This window comes from Thalassophryne amazonica, chromosome 21, assembly GCF_902500255.1.
Source record: "Thalassophryne amazonica chromosome 21, fThaAma1.1, whole genome shotgun sequence".
Lineage (NCBI taxonomy): Eukaryota > Metazoa > Chordata > Actinopteri > Batrachoidiformes > Batrachoididae > Thalassophryne > Thalassophryne amazonica.
In genome coordinates this window covers 13,770,334-13,787,424 of record NC_047123.1, presented here as the reverse complement: position 1 = coordinate 13,787,424, position 17,091 = coordinate 13,770,334, and the positions used below count along the sequence as shown (strand labels likewise).

The 17,091-nt window shown below is 42.2% G+C and overlaps 1 protein-coding gene and 1 long non-coding RNA gene across 6 annotated transcripts in view; one reads left to right on the top strand and one right to left on the bottom strand.

Moving 5' to 3' along the window:
- lama2 (laminin, alpha 2) overlaps positions 1-17,091 on the top strand; it is a 780,279-nt gene that overhangs the window by 513,329 nt on the left and 249,859 nt on the right. The gene's annotated exons all lie outside the window — the stretch shown is intronic.
- LOC117503416 overlaps positions 1-17,091 on the bottom strand; it is a 559,959-nt gene that overhangs the window by 450,448 nt on the left and 92,420 nt on the right. The window lies entirely within an intron of this gene.

Below are 17,091 nucleotides of genomic sequence, written 5' to 3'. Positions count from 1 at the left end.
AGTTTACATATTGTGAACAAAAGTATTGGAACACTTGATATTTCACACATTTTAATTTGTTTATGCCATTTCAAATACAAAAATACAAAAAAACCTTTCTAAAATTATCTTACTTCATCTCAGACTCGGTCTACAATCTGATATAAATTAATTAAAAATAAAAAGCCAAGATAATGAGATGAGAGATGAGATATACTTTATTGAACTCACAGTGGAGAAATGATGTTTACATTCCAGTTACCTCAGACAGCAATTAGTCCACAATTATTACTTGTTTACCGTAACAATGGCACACATCAGAACTAAGACAACACATACACATTTGACATTGTTTATGTGTACTAAGTTTGAAGAAGTCCATTATCCGAATTGAGGCAAGTGGGTGAAGGCCACGCAGCAACCCTGAGATGCGCCGCCGTCAGCTTGGGGGGAGGAACGGGGGCTGCAACTAAAACTGCACCGCCCTTGCAGAAGGGGAAAGGAATGATGTGAGCAGATGCTGGAGTGGGGAGTGTTTGATGGGGGATAGGAGGAGGGCGGGGGGAGAGAATGGAGCATGCTTCAGTCCTGTGAAAAGCAGTTTATTGTCTTTGTGAGTTGTAACAAACAGCCAAATGATCCCGAGGCCGAAGACATTCCTCTGGAGGGAAAACAGTCAGGCAGTTTGACCTTCAGGCTTGATAAGCCTGTAGTGTTGTGGTTTGAGCAGTGAAAAACACTTTTAACAGTTCCACTTGAACAACCAAATCCAATTATGAATTAAGAATATTCCCAATTATAAATTAAGAATATTCACCAGCCTCTGAAATCTTCAACTTCAACTGCAAGGCACGCATCAGCTCCAAGATGTCATCCAATTTGCGTCTGAGTTTGAGTCATTGCATTCTGAGAATGCACTGCCTTGCCAACCTTGTTAATCATGACGGACAAGCGAGGGGCCGTGGTTCTTGATGCCGCCGTCTTGCCAATTTTCCAGTAGATCAGGGCAGCACATAAGCCAAACAGTACCAGCCCTGCTACCATAAGACCAAAAATGAATAAATCCTCCTTCGTCCTCAATGGAGAAAGGCACCAAGCATGCCACGCACCAGAAACTCCAGGAATCGAGAACATAGCCTGCAGGATGCATTCCATCTGGGCAGATCGGATCCCCCGGTCCTGACCTTCTTGTAGAAAAAATGATGTCAATAGCGTTCCGAGACCAGTTGATCAATTCCATGGTTAATCCAACAGTAGTCCAATAGATCCAGTATCCAATATAATTTGAGGAATTCACAGCCTGGTGAAGTAGGGACTTGAAGGTTAAAGTAGAGAACAGAGATAAGGGAGAGTGGAGGAGATGCGACCGCCCTTGTCGGAGTCCCAAGCACAGGGCTGGGCACATGGGCTGCATAAGTAATGGATGCTTTGGTGTGATACCTGTAAATAATCACTTTTATTGCCAGTTTTGTTCAGACAAGTCAGGGGATGAATACATGAACATTTCCAAGTCACTGAATATGCCTTGGACTTTATTTACATCAATTACGAAGAAATGCACACTATGGTAAATCTGTGTGGAGTAGACAGTTCTCAACAACTGAGTGACTGTGCAAGAAGGAGAAGACTGAGAAAAGCCACCAAGACACTCAGACAACCCAGAAGAAGTTATAGACTTCTGTGCCTGTGATTGGAGAAATTGTGCATCGTACATGTTTTGCATTTTGTATCATCAGTTATACAGCTTCATGATGAAGTGGTATAGAGGAGGATTTTCTTTCACCAAAACAGATCAAATCTAGGCTTGCATCTCAGATGTACTTTCTGGCAAATTGTAGCTGAACTTTCAGGTGTTCTTTTTAAGAAAATCATCCTCTGCTGCTTCTCCTCTCCTCTACCAAGGGGTGGGGTCTCACTTGGTTTCCCTGAAAGTGTCTCCCATGTTACAGTGGGGAAAATAAGTATTTGACCCCCTGTCAGTTTTGCAGGTTTTCCCCACCTACAAAGGATGGAGAGGTCTGTAATTTTTATCGTAGGTACACTTCAACTGTGAGAGACAGACTCTAAAAAAAATCCAGAAAATCACATTGTATGATTTTTAAGTAATTAATTTGCATTTTATTGCATTAAAATAATTATTTGACCCCCTACCAACCAGCAAGAATTCTGGCTCTCAGACTCCAACTCAGACTCACTTTTATTGTCACTCGACCCTTACAGGCAGAACAAAATGCAGTTTTTCCAGGTCTTTGTGTAGTTAACTGGGACTTTTTTTTTTAAACCTAACCTATTTTATAAACTTTTGCAATATAAACTTTTGCAATGTGCAATATGCGCACCCCTGTGGCCATAGAATATATATACAAGGCACAGGGTCGGCAGCAGCATTAGAGTATTAAGAAGGTAACAATGTGCATGTAGTGCAGTGTTCACAGTTTGGTGGTGGATGTTGAACTGTTCCACAGCCTGACAGCATTCGGGTAGACGCTGTTTTTCAGTCTGGATGTTTTTGCCCGGATGCTGCACAACCTCCTTCCAGAGGGAAGGGGTGTGAACAGACTGTGTGCAGGGTGGGTGGAGTCTCAGAGGATGCAGGTGGCTTTGTCTCTACATCTGGAGATGTAGATGTCCTCAACGGGTGGTAAGCTGCATCCGATGGCCCTCTGTGCAAACCTCACCACCCGCTGCAGCGCTTTCTTCTCCGCCACCGTGCAGCCACCATACGACACAGGGAGGCAGCAGGACAGGACACTCTCCACTGTGTAGAAGGCCCTGGGGACCTCTGTGTTCAGTCCGGCCCTTCCAAATTTCCTCAAAAAATAGACGTGTTGGTGGGCTTTGTTAATGACAGCTGTGGTGTTGGTGTGCCAGGTGAGAGTGTTCGAGAGGTGGACTCCAAGATACCTGATGGAGGAGACGATCTCCACTGCTGCTCCGTTGATGTAGAGGGGGGAGGGGATTGTGGGGGCTGACCTGCGGGAGTCAACATCTATCTCCTTGGTCTTCTGGGTGTTGAGGATGAGGTTATTGTCTCCGCACCACCGTGTCAGGTTCTCCACTTCTTGGGTTTACGGTGTCTCATCCCCTTGGCTAATGAGCCTGATCACTGCTGTATCATTTGCAAACTTAACAACAAGTTATTCTTGTGCTGGGCTCTGCAGTCGAAGGTCATCAATGTGTACAGCAGTGGACTGAGCACACAACCCTGGGGTGAGCCAATGTTCAGGATGATGGTGGAGGATGAGGTGGTGTTGATCCTGACACTCTGTGGCCTCCCAGTCAGGAAGTCCAGGATCCAGTTGCACAGTGCTGAGGGGACTCCTAGTTCAGCCAGCTTGGAAACCAGTTTCTGCAGGATGATGGTGTTGAACGCAGAAGTGAAGTCCAGAAACAGCAGCCTCACATAGGAGTCTTTGTTCTCTGTGTGGGAGAAGGCCTGATGCACCACAGTGGAGATGGCATCAGCTGTGGACCGGTTTTGCCTGTACGCGTACTGGTGCTCATGTACAGTCACATCGATGGTCTGCTTCAGGCGCCTCATCACCAGCCTCTCAAAGCACTTTGTGATGATGGGGGTGAGTGCAACTGGCCTGTAGTCGTTGAGGCAGGATGGTGCAGAGGTCTTTGGCACAGATATTATCCTTGATGTCTTGAGGCATGGCGGAACTCTGGCTTGGGACAGAGAGGTGTTGAATATATCCGCCAGAACCTCAGACAGCTGGTGTGCACAGTCTTTAAGAACCCTCCCTGGTATTCCGTCAGGGCCCGGGGCCTTTCTGGGGTTGATCCTCTGCAGCACTCACAGACCTGTTAATTTTTCTTTAAGAAGCCCTCTTATTCTGCACTCTTTACCTGTATTAATTGCACCTGTTTGAACTTGTTACCTGTCTAAAAGACACCTGTTCACACACTCAATCAATCACACTCCGATCTGTCCACCATAGCCAAGACCAAAGAGCTGTCTAAGGACACCAGGGACAAAACTGTAGACCTGGGATGGACTACAGGACAACAGGCAAGCAGCTTGTAGAAGACAACAACTGTTATGATTATTTATTAGAAAGTGGAAGAAACACAAGATGACTGTCAGTCTCCCTCGGTCTGGGATTCCATGCAAGATCTCACTTTGTGGGGTAAGGATGATTCTGAGAAAGCTCAGAACTACACAGGAGGACCTGGTCAATGACCTGAAGAGAGCTGGGACCACAGTCACAAAGATTACATTAGTAACACGTGATGTTGTCATGGTTTAAAATCCTGCAGGGCAGCAAGGTCCCCCTGCTCAAGCCAGCACATGTCCAGGCCCGTTTGAAGTTCACTAGTGACCATCTGGATGATCCAGAGGAGGCATGGGAGAAGGTCATGTGGTCAGATGAGACCAAAATAGAGCTTTTTGAATCAACTACACTTACCATGTTTAGAGGATGAGACAACCTCCTTCCCTCAGTAAGAGCATTGAAGATGGGTCATGGCTGGGTCTTCCAGCATGACAATGACCCCAGACACACAGCCATGGCAACTAATGAGGGCCTCTTTAAGAAGCATTTCAAGGTCCTGGAGTGGCCAGTCTCCAGACCTGAACTCAATAGAAAATCTTTGGAGGTAGCTGAAACTCCAAACCTGAAACATTTGGAGAAGATCTGTATGGAAGAGTGGACCAAAATCCCTGTTGCAGTGTGTGAAAACTTGGTCAAGAACTACAGGAAACGTCTGACCTCTGTAATGGCAGACAAATGTTTCTGTACCAATTGTTAAGCTCTGTTTTTCCAGGGGTCAAATACTTATTTTATGCAATAAAATGCAAATTATTTAAAAATCATACAATGTGATTTACTGGATTTTTTTTTAGATTCTGTCTCTCACAGTTGAAATGTAGGTACAATAAAAAGTACAGACCTCTCCATTCTTTGTAGGTGGGAAAACCTGCAAAACTGACAGGGATTGTTTGAGATTGTTTGAGATTGCACTGCACACATACCTTTTTCTCCATGCTGAGGAGAAAGTGCTCGACTGTAGAGGTTGGATTGCCGTTAAACATCACAACACAATTCAGTGGACCTGAGGTCTGTCCACTTTGCTTGCAGGCATTATTCCCATGCCTCCCCCCAGACATGTGCTTTTGTGAACATGTGGCACCTCTGCTGTTTGCCTCCAGAGTGCAACGACATCATGTTACCACCTCCAGGATGTTGATATATGAAAGGCCTTGACTGCTGTCCACCTTTTCAGGTAACAGACATGGCAGTGGGCCTTCTGTTCGTCATAGGCCCTCTCCTAGGAGAATGGCATGCTGTGGATCTGCTTGTACTTGTTACTTCCTATGGTGATGTAGCTCTCCAGGCTGGCATTGCAGCTGGGATATTGATTCCATAACCTGTTCTATGCCACTTGTCCTTCACTTCTGTCAGGCTGAGCAGTGGCGAGGCACAGAGAGAGGCTGGACACAAATGCAGGCTCTCAGTGCAGGACATATGAGTAAAAATATTGGTCTTTATTACAGGCAGGGGTTTCGTAAACAGGAAGCCAGTCCGCGAAGCAAAGTTACCAGGCAGGGGCGAGACAGAGGATGTGGTCATAAACAAGCAGGGTCAGTACACAAGCAAACTGGGTTGTCAGAGATGAGGCTAAAGGCAGGATCTGGTGAACAGAGCAAAGTCAAAACATGGCTTGACAAAAACAGAGTGGAGACGGAATGCTGGTAAGTGGCAACAATCAACAAATAAGCAATGAGGGAGTGAACAGATGCAGTTTAAATAAGGGAGACTGACAGAAAAACAAGACGCACATGAGGACGAAGGATCTGGAAAGGGGGGCATGGCTGACAGATGAGGAACAGGTGCAAGAGAGTGAGGGGAGTAAAAACACAATGCAGACAGAACCAAGAGAACTAACTGACTAGAAAATTAATGGTGGAAAATGTGACATGCTTAAGGCAGACAATAATTAATGTGAGCAAAACAAAAACGTTTTCAGAAAAACTAGGAAATAATGTGAATAATCTAAAAAGTGGGAAACTTGGAGATCAATACTAATACTCGAAACTGGAACAGGACTGACTGTTGTGAAAGTGTAGTGACACGGACCCACAACAGGGGGCGCAAATGAACGGACAATAGGAGAAGTTAAATCTGAACACTTTACTGTTGTGAATGCCACAACCACACACAGCAGGTTATAGAATGAATACAAGGTCAATTAATAAAGGTGTCGTGTGGGCAGGCTCGACGATAGGAGACGTCCGTCTGGAGAAGAACCGGAACCACACGATTTCCTCCGCCACCGAACCAGGAGGATACTGGAGCCGCCAGGTCCCGAGTTCCCCAGGTGGCCACCGTCTCCGCGTGTCGGATCTGGTACTGCTGGCGAAGAGCACAAACAGTCAGGTGTGGGTGTGTGTGCACCCCGTAACAAGGATGGTGGTTATTCCACCTCCACCTCTAATCACACGCTCGTGCAGCTCCTGTTTAACCACTTATCTGGTTGGGGTGTGAGGTGAAGCCGTCGCTAATCACACCAAACGCCAATCCAACAGATAAGGAAACACCACAGGAAAACAGCTGCAAAAAGAGCTCAGATTATTTGTCATTGTTAAATACAGCAGAGAATATTACCTCCTTGGAAGAACAATATCTCGGCGACGTGGTGGAGGTGTTGTCCTGCTTTTATGCGGGGTGAGGCGCAGATGATTGGTGACAGCTGTCATAGCCGATGAGTGACAGCTGTCAACCCAGCCGCTCTTGGAAGGTGGCAGCGCCCTCCTGTGCCTGAAGCCCGCACTTCAGACAGGGCGCCCTCTGGTGGTGGGCCAGCAGTACCTCCTCTTCTGGCGGCCCACACAACACTGACACTGAATAAAGTATAAAACAAATGCAATGACCGATAATAAGATCACAATACAAGATAACTAATAAACAGAGAATGCAATAAATCACAAACGGAACATAGTCAGATATGAAACACTGAAGATAAATAATAAGCAAAACCTGTGACAAAAGCATAATGCAATCATTGTGAAAAACAAAACAAAACTAAGACTGAACACAAAATGAATTGTAACAGAAAATAAAACTCATGACTACCAGAACACAACCAGAATAATAAGACAGAGAAGATAAATAAGAAGCAAGATCAGAGTATGCATAACAACTGCAGTTAACCAATACATAGATAACTAATAAATTAAAAGATAACCAAGAATGAAACTAATGACTACAGCAAACAGAAAGAAAAGCATTAAATGACTGAACTGAAATTGCAATACAGTGAACCAATAATACAATAAAGAACCAAAACCATGGACCACAGATAAATGCATAAACCAAACTAGAATGAAAATAATCAAGGGACCAAAGTAAAACAACTAGAAAGTCAAGACCAAGGCAAACGGAAAGAAAAGACAAGGTGACAAAATACCCACTGGAACCCAAACAGGACTGAAACATGACAATACTCCCTCCCAAGATGGATGTCCCCGACAGACGCCAAAACCAACCACGGGCACACCGACACTGGGAGGAAAGAGGGGGAAAATGGATGGATGGCTAAAAGAAACCCGGTACAGAAAAACAAGACCATGAAGCAGAGAACCACTAGGCAGACTGATAAACCCAAGACAGACCGGAAGAAGAACCACTGGGTGGCTACCAGGGCCCAGAGCAGAACCAGGAGGATGACTACGAGACTTAACACCGTGTGCGACTATACCCGGGATCGGGCTCAGGTCAGAATCAGGAGGCCCTACACCATGTGATGGAATATTAGGGGACCGTATTACAGATGGATCAGGAGGGCGACCCTGAGCCTTCATACCTTGCATGAAAACATCAGAGACCCAGCTAAGGGCAGAATCAGGGAGGTGGCCAGGAGGCCCAACACAGTGCCGAAAAACATCAGGGAATCGTTAAGCAAGTGGGTCAGGAGGACGACCATGAGCTTCAACGTAGTGCATGGGAACATCAGGGAACCAACTATGGAGAACACAGACCTTTATGGCAAGGTCAGAAGAGCTATCCTTTCCAGAACCATCAGACTTGGCAAAACCAAAAGCCACACTCAGTCACCCACAAATGAAAGAAGAAGCTGTACATTTTTGGAAAACAAAATACAGAGCCTCCTGAAACCCCAACCCCAGGTAATGACCAATTTAAATGGCCTGAGGTCAAATAACCGTAACCCAGGCAGGAGCTTAACCATTTAACCAAAGAACTCAGGTGAGAACCAAGAGGATACTTATATAAGGAATCAAAATGTCGACAGAAAATTCCATAAGTTTACAAACCACAAAAGGGGGCCGTTCAACTGAGTCACAGAAACCAGATTGGAAAAAGATCCACCTGGAAACACCTGCTTTCTCCATGAACAAAACAAATCAAAGGGATGGCTGGTGAAACTTAGCAGGAAATCTGATTTGAAAACCTTAATCAGGAAAGAAAGATGGGATTTGAGTGGGAACAAACCCCCCAAAATCACACTTTAACCCAAATGAGGATGAGATGAATAAACTGATAAACCAAAGATCATTAACAATTCAGTGCGCACCTTAAACGGCAACCATTCCAAACAGGGATGTTGTGATTCAAACAGGTTTCTTGATAAATCAGATATGTAGCAGAAATATGTGTTTTGGGATACTTTAAAATTATCACTTGTGGATAATTTTATCTCAAATAATGGGGGCACCACCTATGACTGAATGATATTGTAACAAGGTTATAATATCAGTGATTTTAGGGTCAGCCACTAGGAAATATTAATTCAGTCTCTAATCTTACAGTAGTAAGTTCTACAGTCGGGTCTGATTCTTCTGTAAAACCATACAAACCACAGACCACTTCATACGTTTAAAACATTTATTTAACTCAGTCACGAGTTAAACAACAGGACATATCACAGTAAGCAATTTGATGATGATGAAGTTCAATGAGCAATTATTATGACATTTATGTAATTTGGTTCAGTTGTGGGAGTTTAAGAATGAATTCCGTGGACTTCTGCTTCCGGGCCAGTGGAGTGAGCAGCAGGTTAGGGCAGCTCTATTGAATACATTGATTTAAAACGAACTAGACCAGAAAAACATAGACTAAACTGCGACATACTGGGCTAAAATAACCAATTGTCCGAAATGGCAACAAAAAAAGATACTCGGAAATATACACAGAAAACCATCCAGGCGACTACGGTCCAGGCCAGCGCGGACAAGCTTGACATCATGGCGGAGACCGGCCATGGCCCGGGGGAAGAGTCCGCGATCTCCGTGAAAGCGCTGCAGAGCGAACTACAATCCCTCCGGAACGACCTGAAGTCATGCATTAAATCAAACGCTGACATGCTACACAAAGAATTACGTGAGGACATTTCTTCAATTCGGCAGGAGGCTAAAGCGGACATAAAGGCGCTCCGAGACAAACTCTCCCAAAAGATAGAGGCGCTATATAACACTCATAAGCAGATGGAAAGTACACAACGGGAGATGGAAAAATCCTTAAGTGACTTTTCTGACAGGGTGATTTCACTGGAGAAGTCACACGAATTGCTGACAAAAGAATGCAAGAGTCTACGGGAGAAATGCAGCGACCTGGAGAACAGGAGCCGCAGACAGAACCTGTGTATTGTGGGAGTCGCGGAGGACGCCGAGTGGGGGAATCCTAGCAGCTTTGTAGCCGAGCTCCTACTTCAGGTGCTGGGGCAAGACAAGTTTGACTCACCTATTATCATCGATCGAGCTCACAGGACCCCTGCCCCGAAACCGCGCCAAGGTGAACGCCCTCGAGCCATAATTGTACGTCTGCATTATTACACCCAGAATGAAAAAATATTGGAGTTATCCAGACAAAAGGGACAGCTGTCCTATAAAGGTGCGCTACTACACATATTCCCAGACCTGTCCCCAGAGGTCGGCCAGCTCCGGGCATCATTTAACCAGGTGAAGAAGACGCTACGTAATGCAGGGGTGCCGTACAGCCTGTACTTCCTGGCAAAGTTGGTGATAACCATGAACGGATCCAAACACTCGTTCAGTGACCCACGGGAAGCGGAGATGTTCGTGAAGGACAACATAACAAAGAGGGACACGCCGGAGGAGACGTAATTCTCTTTTTTTTTCCCCCTCGACAATTTTGAACTGATCAGCGCTATATTCCAAAGACACAAATTAAAAGTGGTATGAGATATCTGTTCTTATAATTCTACTGCGAGAGCACAGTATATATTTTATTATTACTCCTGCTATTAACACCTATGGTGCATAATATTTAGATAATGTTTCGTTTTCACTGTGTTTAACCCTGTTTAGGCCTTATTTAAAATTACTCTGGCCCTGTTGGCATAATACTCTGGTCTAGGTTTATAGGGTCATTTATCACTAGAACTTAGTGTGAAGTCAAGAGTCCACACTCCTCTCTTATTTGAAGGACTTTTTTTGGTTTGTTTTATTTTTACTACATTGTATTGATGGTGCTTCAGTTCAGGAGAGCACCTCTTTTCTAATAGACAAAGTTTTACTGCACTGGAGGCAGCTGTGTTTTTTTTTGTTGTTGTTGTTGTTTGTTTGTTTGTATGGGGAAAATCAGAGAGGGTATGGGGTTTGCTACTTTTTCTTTTCTCTTTCTCTTGTGTTCTCAGAGGGTGGGGACGGAGTCACATGTTAATTCACTCTTAACTAGAACCTGGATAAGAATTTAGTTAATATTGTTTCCTGGAACTGTAAGGGACTGAATGGTGCTGTGAAGCGGGACGACATCCTGTCTCATTTGAAAAACTTAATACAGATATTGGTCTCTTGCAGGAAACTCATCTGAAGGACAAAGATCATTGTAGATTGCGTAGAAACTGGATCGGCCAAATTTTTAATTCAAATTTTAATACTAAAAGCAGAGGTGCAGCAATAATAATTAGAAAATCAATCCCTTTTGTGGCAACCAAAGTATCTCAGTAATCTCAGACAGTAAAGGTAGATATATTATTTTTTTGGGGAGGCTCTTTAATGAATTAGTTATTTTAGTTAGTGTTTACGCTCCAAATATCAATGATAATTCATTATATCCTTTTTTTTCTGCAATACCATATCTGGATTCGCACAAGCTTATAGCTGGTGGAGACTTCAACCTGATATTAGATCCCCAATTAGATCGGTCCTCACAGAGAACAGTGGCTCTGTCTAAATCTGCACGAACTGTTTTGGATTTTATGGTGACATTTAAAATAGTAGATCTGTGGAGATTGTTATTTCCTTCGACACGTCAGTATTCATACTTTTCACCAGTCCACCGCTCTTATTCTTGGATAGATTTCTTTCTAATTGACTCCGGGCTGCTACCAATAGTTAATCAGTGTGAATATAAAACAATTGTCTTGTCAGATCATTGCCCAGTACTTTTACAATTCATTTTTGGGCTGAAATCCGTTAAAAGATGGAGACTTAATAACAATTTATTGTCGGAGCAAAAATGGCAGGAAGAAATAAAGAAACACATTGATATATTTCTTGATAGCAATGACACACCCGATGTCACAAGATCCACGATTTGGGACACGCAGAAAGCCTGTATACGAGGACACCTGATTTCGCAGAGTAGCTTCATTACTAAAAAACGAAGAAAAAAGGAACTAGATATTATTGAGAATATTGCAGAGGTGGACAGACAGTGTCTGTCCTCTCCATCGCCCGATTTATACAAAAAGAAGCAGTCTCTTCAGACAGAACTTAATTTGCTCTATACGACTGAAACAACCAGGTCACTCACTATGTTGAAACATAACTATTATGAACATGGAGAAAAGGTGGGTAGGCTTCTCGCGTCTCAAGTTAAGGAACAAACAGCTTCAAGGGCACTTCCACAAATCAGAACTGAAACAGGACAAACAACAATGGACCCAATAGAGATCAATGAAATATTTAAGACATTTTATACAAATTTATACACTTCTGAGTCTAAAAATGATATAGCACTAATAGATAATTTTTTGTAAAGGCCTTCATATTCCAACAATTAGCACAGAACATAGGGACCTATTGGAGAAAGCAATTGAATTAGAGGAACTAAAATGTGCAATAGATAAAATGTAAAACTCAAAAGCGCCAGGCCCAGATGGTTACACGGCTGAGTATTCTAAGACTTTTAAGGAGCAGATTTCCCCCTTATTTTTGCAAACATTGGAAGAAGCATTATCCAGGGGCTCTCTACCTCCATCATTTTATGAAGCCAGCATATCACTCATTCACAAGACGGGTAAAGACCCCTTGGAACCTGGATCATATAGACCTATAAGCTTACTTAATGTAGATTATAAGATTTTTGCAGACATTTTGGTGACACTTCTAGAACATATACTTCCAACAATTATATCAAAGGATCAGACCGGTTTCATCAAAGATAGACACCTATTCTTTAATATAAGAAGATTAGTGAATATTATTTATACAAAAAATGTGGAGAACCATGGAGCAGAATTGCTACTTTCTCTTGATGCAGAGAAGGCCTTTGACAGGGTCGAGTGGGATTATCTCTTCTCGGCCCTGTCAAAGTTTGGATTCGGCCCCAAATTTATATCTCTAGTAAAACTGTTATATATTCAACCCCAGGCATCAGTGCACATCAATAGCATAAGCTCAAACTTTTTCCCCTAGGCCGCTCTACTAGACAAGGGTGCCCCCTATCTCCAATGTTGTTCGCGATAGTGATAGAGCCCCTGGCTATTGCTTTGAGAGCTGCTGACGGATACTCTGGAATTTTCAGAGGTAATATGGAACACAAGGTATCACTGTACGCTGATGACCTCTTATTATATATATCAAATGGGAAGGAATCTCCACCAGTTATACTATCAATATTGCAAAATTTTGGTATAATATCTGGCTATAAAATAAATTTTTCTAAAAGTGTGTTATTCCCAATTAAGGGAATGGACCAGCAACATTCCATCTTCATAAATTCATACCCATTCACAGTTTCTAACAAATTTAAATATCTAGAAATCATTATCACACAAGATTTTTCTAATCTTTTTAAACATAATATATCAAGTTTGCTTGAGCGAATAAAATCAGATTTTGACAGATGGGTTAACCTTCCAGTTTCTTTAGCAGGACGAATAAATGTTGTGAGGATGAGTGTTTTACCAAAATTTCTATTTGTATTCCAATGTTTACCGATTTTCATTTCAAAAACATTCTTTAAAAAATGAGATGGCTTGATTTCTCAATTCATTTGGAACAAGAAGACTCCTAGAATCAAGAAATCTTTTCTGCAGAGACCAAAAATACTCGGGGGCATGGGGTTGCCTGGGGTTATATTATTGGGCTTGTAATATTCGTTCTTTGTCTTTTTGGTGTGGTGGGCCGGGGGTCGACTGGTTTGAGATGGAAAATTATAGCTGTCACCCATCTTCACTGCGGGCACTGGTCTATTCTTCTGTTAAGACATCTATTCCGAAAGTGAAAAATGTAGTTGTTAATCATTCAGTAAAAATTTGGCGCCAGCTTAGGAGACACCTCGGTTGGAAGATGAGTTCAGTGCTCGCTCCAATAATGGGTAATCATGAGTTTGCTCCAGGGCTTATAGGTACATCTTTTAAGCAATGGGAAACTAAAGGGATACACTGTGTTCGTGACCTTTTTATACAAGGCACTAAAAGAGAAGTATAACATTAACAGTGGAGATTTCTTTAATTTTTTGCAAGTTCGCAGCTTTGTGAAGGAGATGTTTCCCTCTTTTCCCGGTCGACCCCCTGAATACGAGTTGAACTCAATTATTTTAAATGACCCACTGACAAAGAGCTCAATTTCTAAGGTCTATAATGATCTGTCAGAAATGGAATATCTGTCCTCTCTAGGCCTCCTGAAGGAAGCTTGGCAAAAGGACCTTGGAGTAAACATATCGGACTCCCAATGGAACAAGGCTCAGGATAATGACCACTCATCTTCAATCTGCGCTCGACACGGATTATTGCAGTTTAAAGTTTTGCATAGACTTCATCTGTCCAAGCAACGATTGACTAAAATGTTTCCTGTGACAGACCCATCATGTGACCGTTGTGGCCAGAGTCCGGCCTCATTGGCTCATACCTTTTGGAGCTGTCCAAACATCTACAATTACTGGACAGTGGTATTTCAGATGCTCTCTGAAGTTTGCCATATACGTTTAGCCCCAGACCCAGTTCTTGCCTTATTTGGTGTTGCCCCAATTACAACTAACCTTTTAAACAAAAAACTGTAATAAAATTCATGGTGCATCTGGCTAAAAGATTAATACTGTTGAATTGGAAGCAAAAGAACCCACCCTCCTTTACTAATTTATTACTGGATATAATGAAACATGTACAATTGGAAAAAAAATTAAATTTGAGCTGAAAGGCAAGGTGGACACATTCTACGGGATATGGCAACCGTTCCTAGATTACTTTAACAGGTAAAGTGAATGATACTCATGATAGGTGACCCGCCCCCACTCTCATTCTTTCTTTCTTTCTTTCTCTTTTTCTTTTCTTCTTTCTCTTTTCTCAACTCTGTATTTTTTGTATTTGTTCCTAATTTTGTATGTGTCAAAAAAGAAAAAACCTTAATAAAGAGATTTAAAAAGAAAAGAAAAGAATGAATTCCTTCAGAATCAGCTGGAGATTTACTTTATTTATTAATGTGAGATATGGTTAATGACAGGGAATAGAATTAACTAAAGCCACTTTGCTTATCTCTGATACACCATCCAGGTCTTACTTGGATGTGTTGTGCAGATGGTCTCTGTGAGGTCAGATGCTGGGAGCCGTCTCGTTTCCAGTCAATGAACTGTCTGTTTGCACAGCTGTTTCCGGTACCTTGACAAAGAGACTCTGCTGGTCACTGCACCCGGTTTCGTTGGTTACCAGGGGCACTTTCAGTTGTGATCGCTGTGACTTGTGGCGGCGCTTCAATCGCTGTTGCAGCTCAGCTGACCTGGATGTATATATCTCTGCAGTGCTTGCCATCTGGGATTGTCAAATAAAGGCTTGAGTGTCTTTAATTTATATTCGCCAAAACAAAAATTTGTCTTTCGTCATCATCTTTGGAAGCCAGATCAAATAAAAATTCGATACAAAAGTAGTTGACTTTGTCAAGAAAAATGTTCACGAGATGAATTTGGAGTTCAAGAAGAAAAAGGTTTTAATTTGAAAAATCCTCAAAGGAAGTTAACTGCGCCTGTGCGTTTAACTTGGCAAAAATTGAGAAAACGTTATCTGTAGAAAAAAATTGAAAAATAATTTCTTGTTTTGCATGCACAAACAAGAAATAAGTTTAGGCAGCATGTGGTTGCAAGAACAAAGGGTCATTAAAAGTTTGGACATCTAAGGCACCGTCTCGAGACCCAAGAGAAAGATGCAGGAGGAAGAGTCAGCGGAGGAGAAGAGAACAGCCCAGGAGAAGAGCAGAAGAGGCAGAAGAGAGTGAGTTCCCCGGGGGCGCATGCTTTTAAAGGGTTAAAAGCTCCACCCCCAAGAATTCTGGGTACTGTAGTTTTTCTCTGCATTTCTTGGTCTAGTTTTATAATGAATCAGTGTCTGCTTTCTTAAATTCCTGCTTAAAACCAAGAAAGTCCTGCATTACACAACTCTAGTACACAATATCCGTAGAAATATCACAAAACACAGTCATATCTGGAAAAAGCACACATTTGACAAAATCTCTACAGTCTATGATCGGAGTAAAATATGGGATATATATATATATATATATATTCCATGTGTGAGGTTAAATGATCACAGTTTCATTCCTTTTTCTTTTCTTTTTCTTTGTTTTCTGGTTACAACAACACTAGTCCAATTTTACAATATAATCTTCAACTTATAACACTCACTAATTGGGCACATGTCCTTCCCCAATCTGCCCAAAAGGGGTCACTCTTGCTCCACGGACTGGAAGAGGCTTGTTTTGGGGTCGGTTTTAACCAGAAAAACTGGAGATAACCTGAAACACTGAAGATAAATTATAAACACTATAAATACACTATAAAACCTATTTAAAACCTGTGACTAAAGCATAAGGCAATCAATGTGAAAAACAAAACAAAACTAAGACTGAACACAAAATGAATTGTAACAGACAGTAAAACTCATGACTACCAGAACACAACCAGAATAATAAGACAGAGAAGATAAATAAGAAGCAAGACCAGAAAATGCATAACAACTGAAGTTAACCAATACATATATAACTAATAAATTAAAAGATAACCAAGAATGAAACTAATGACTACAGCAAACTGAAAGAAAAGCAGTAAATGACTTAACTGAAAATGCAATACAGTGAACCAAGAATACAATAAAGAACCAAAACCAGGGACCACAGAATAATGCATAAACCAAACTACAATGAAAATAACCAGGGGGCCAAAATAAAACAACTATAAAGTCAAGACCAAGGCAAATGGAAAGAAAAGACAAGGGGACAAAATACCAACTGGAACCCAAACAGGACTGAAACATGACAACTTCCTGTCTTCCCAGTTAGATTCAGACAAAGCAGTGAGTACAAATGGTGCTTCTGCTATTTCAGCATTTCTTCTTAAACACTATTTTGAACCACCAATAACAAATTTGATGTTAAAGCTGATCTTGAAAAGTATTTTGTGTTACAATGCACATCCTATGCACCAAAATAGTCAACATTTTTTGCTTGACAGTGCAATACAGTGATTTCTGCTGCATTTACACATAACAACGGCACGTCACAAATGCCACGAAGTATACATTCTTGACTGCTGATCACAAATGTGATGATTCGGGGCTGAGGTGTCAGGTGTCCTCAGGAACTGTTGCAACCTGTTACCACGCGGTATGATTAATGGCATGTGTTGCTGGAGAATTATCAGGAACCATTACGCACGGTCAAGAATAATGTTCCACGTTGTTGCACGCTGTTGCGCACTATTGTTACCTCATTCACATTGTGAATGAGGTGAATTGTCTCCACACACACACACCAATATTCATCAAACTGTCAGTTGCTGAACAGTTCAGATCACTCCAGTTTGTTCCTCAAAATCCACAGCAGAAGAACTTTGTGACTGCATGCTTAGTTGGGCTCTGTGCCATGGAGAGGTGGAGGAGACAGAGAGAGCCAGATGTGTGGCTCCACGCGGCTCT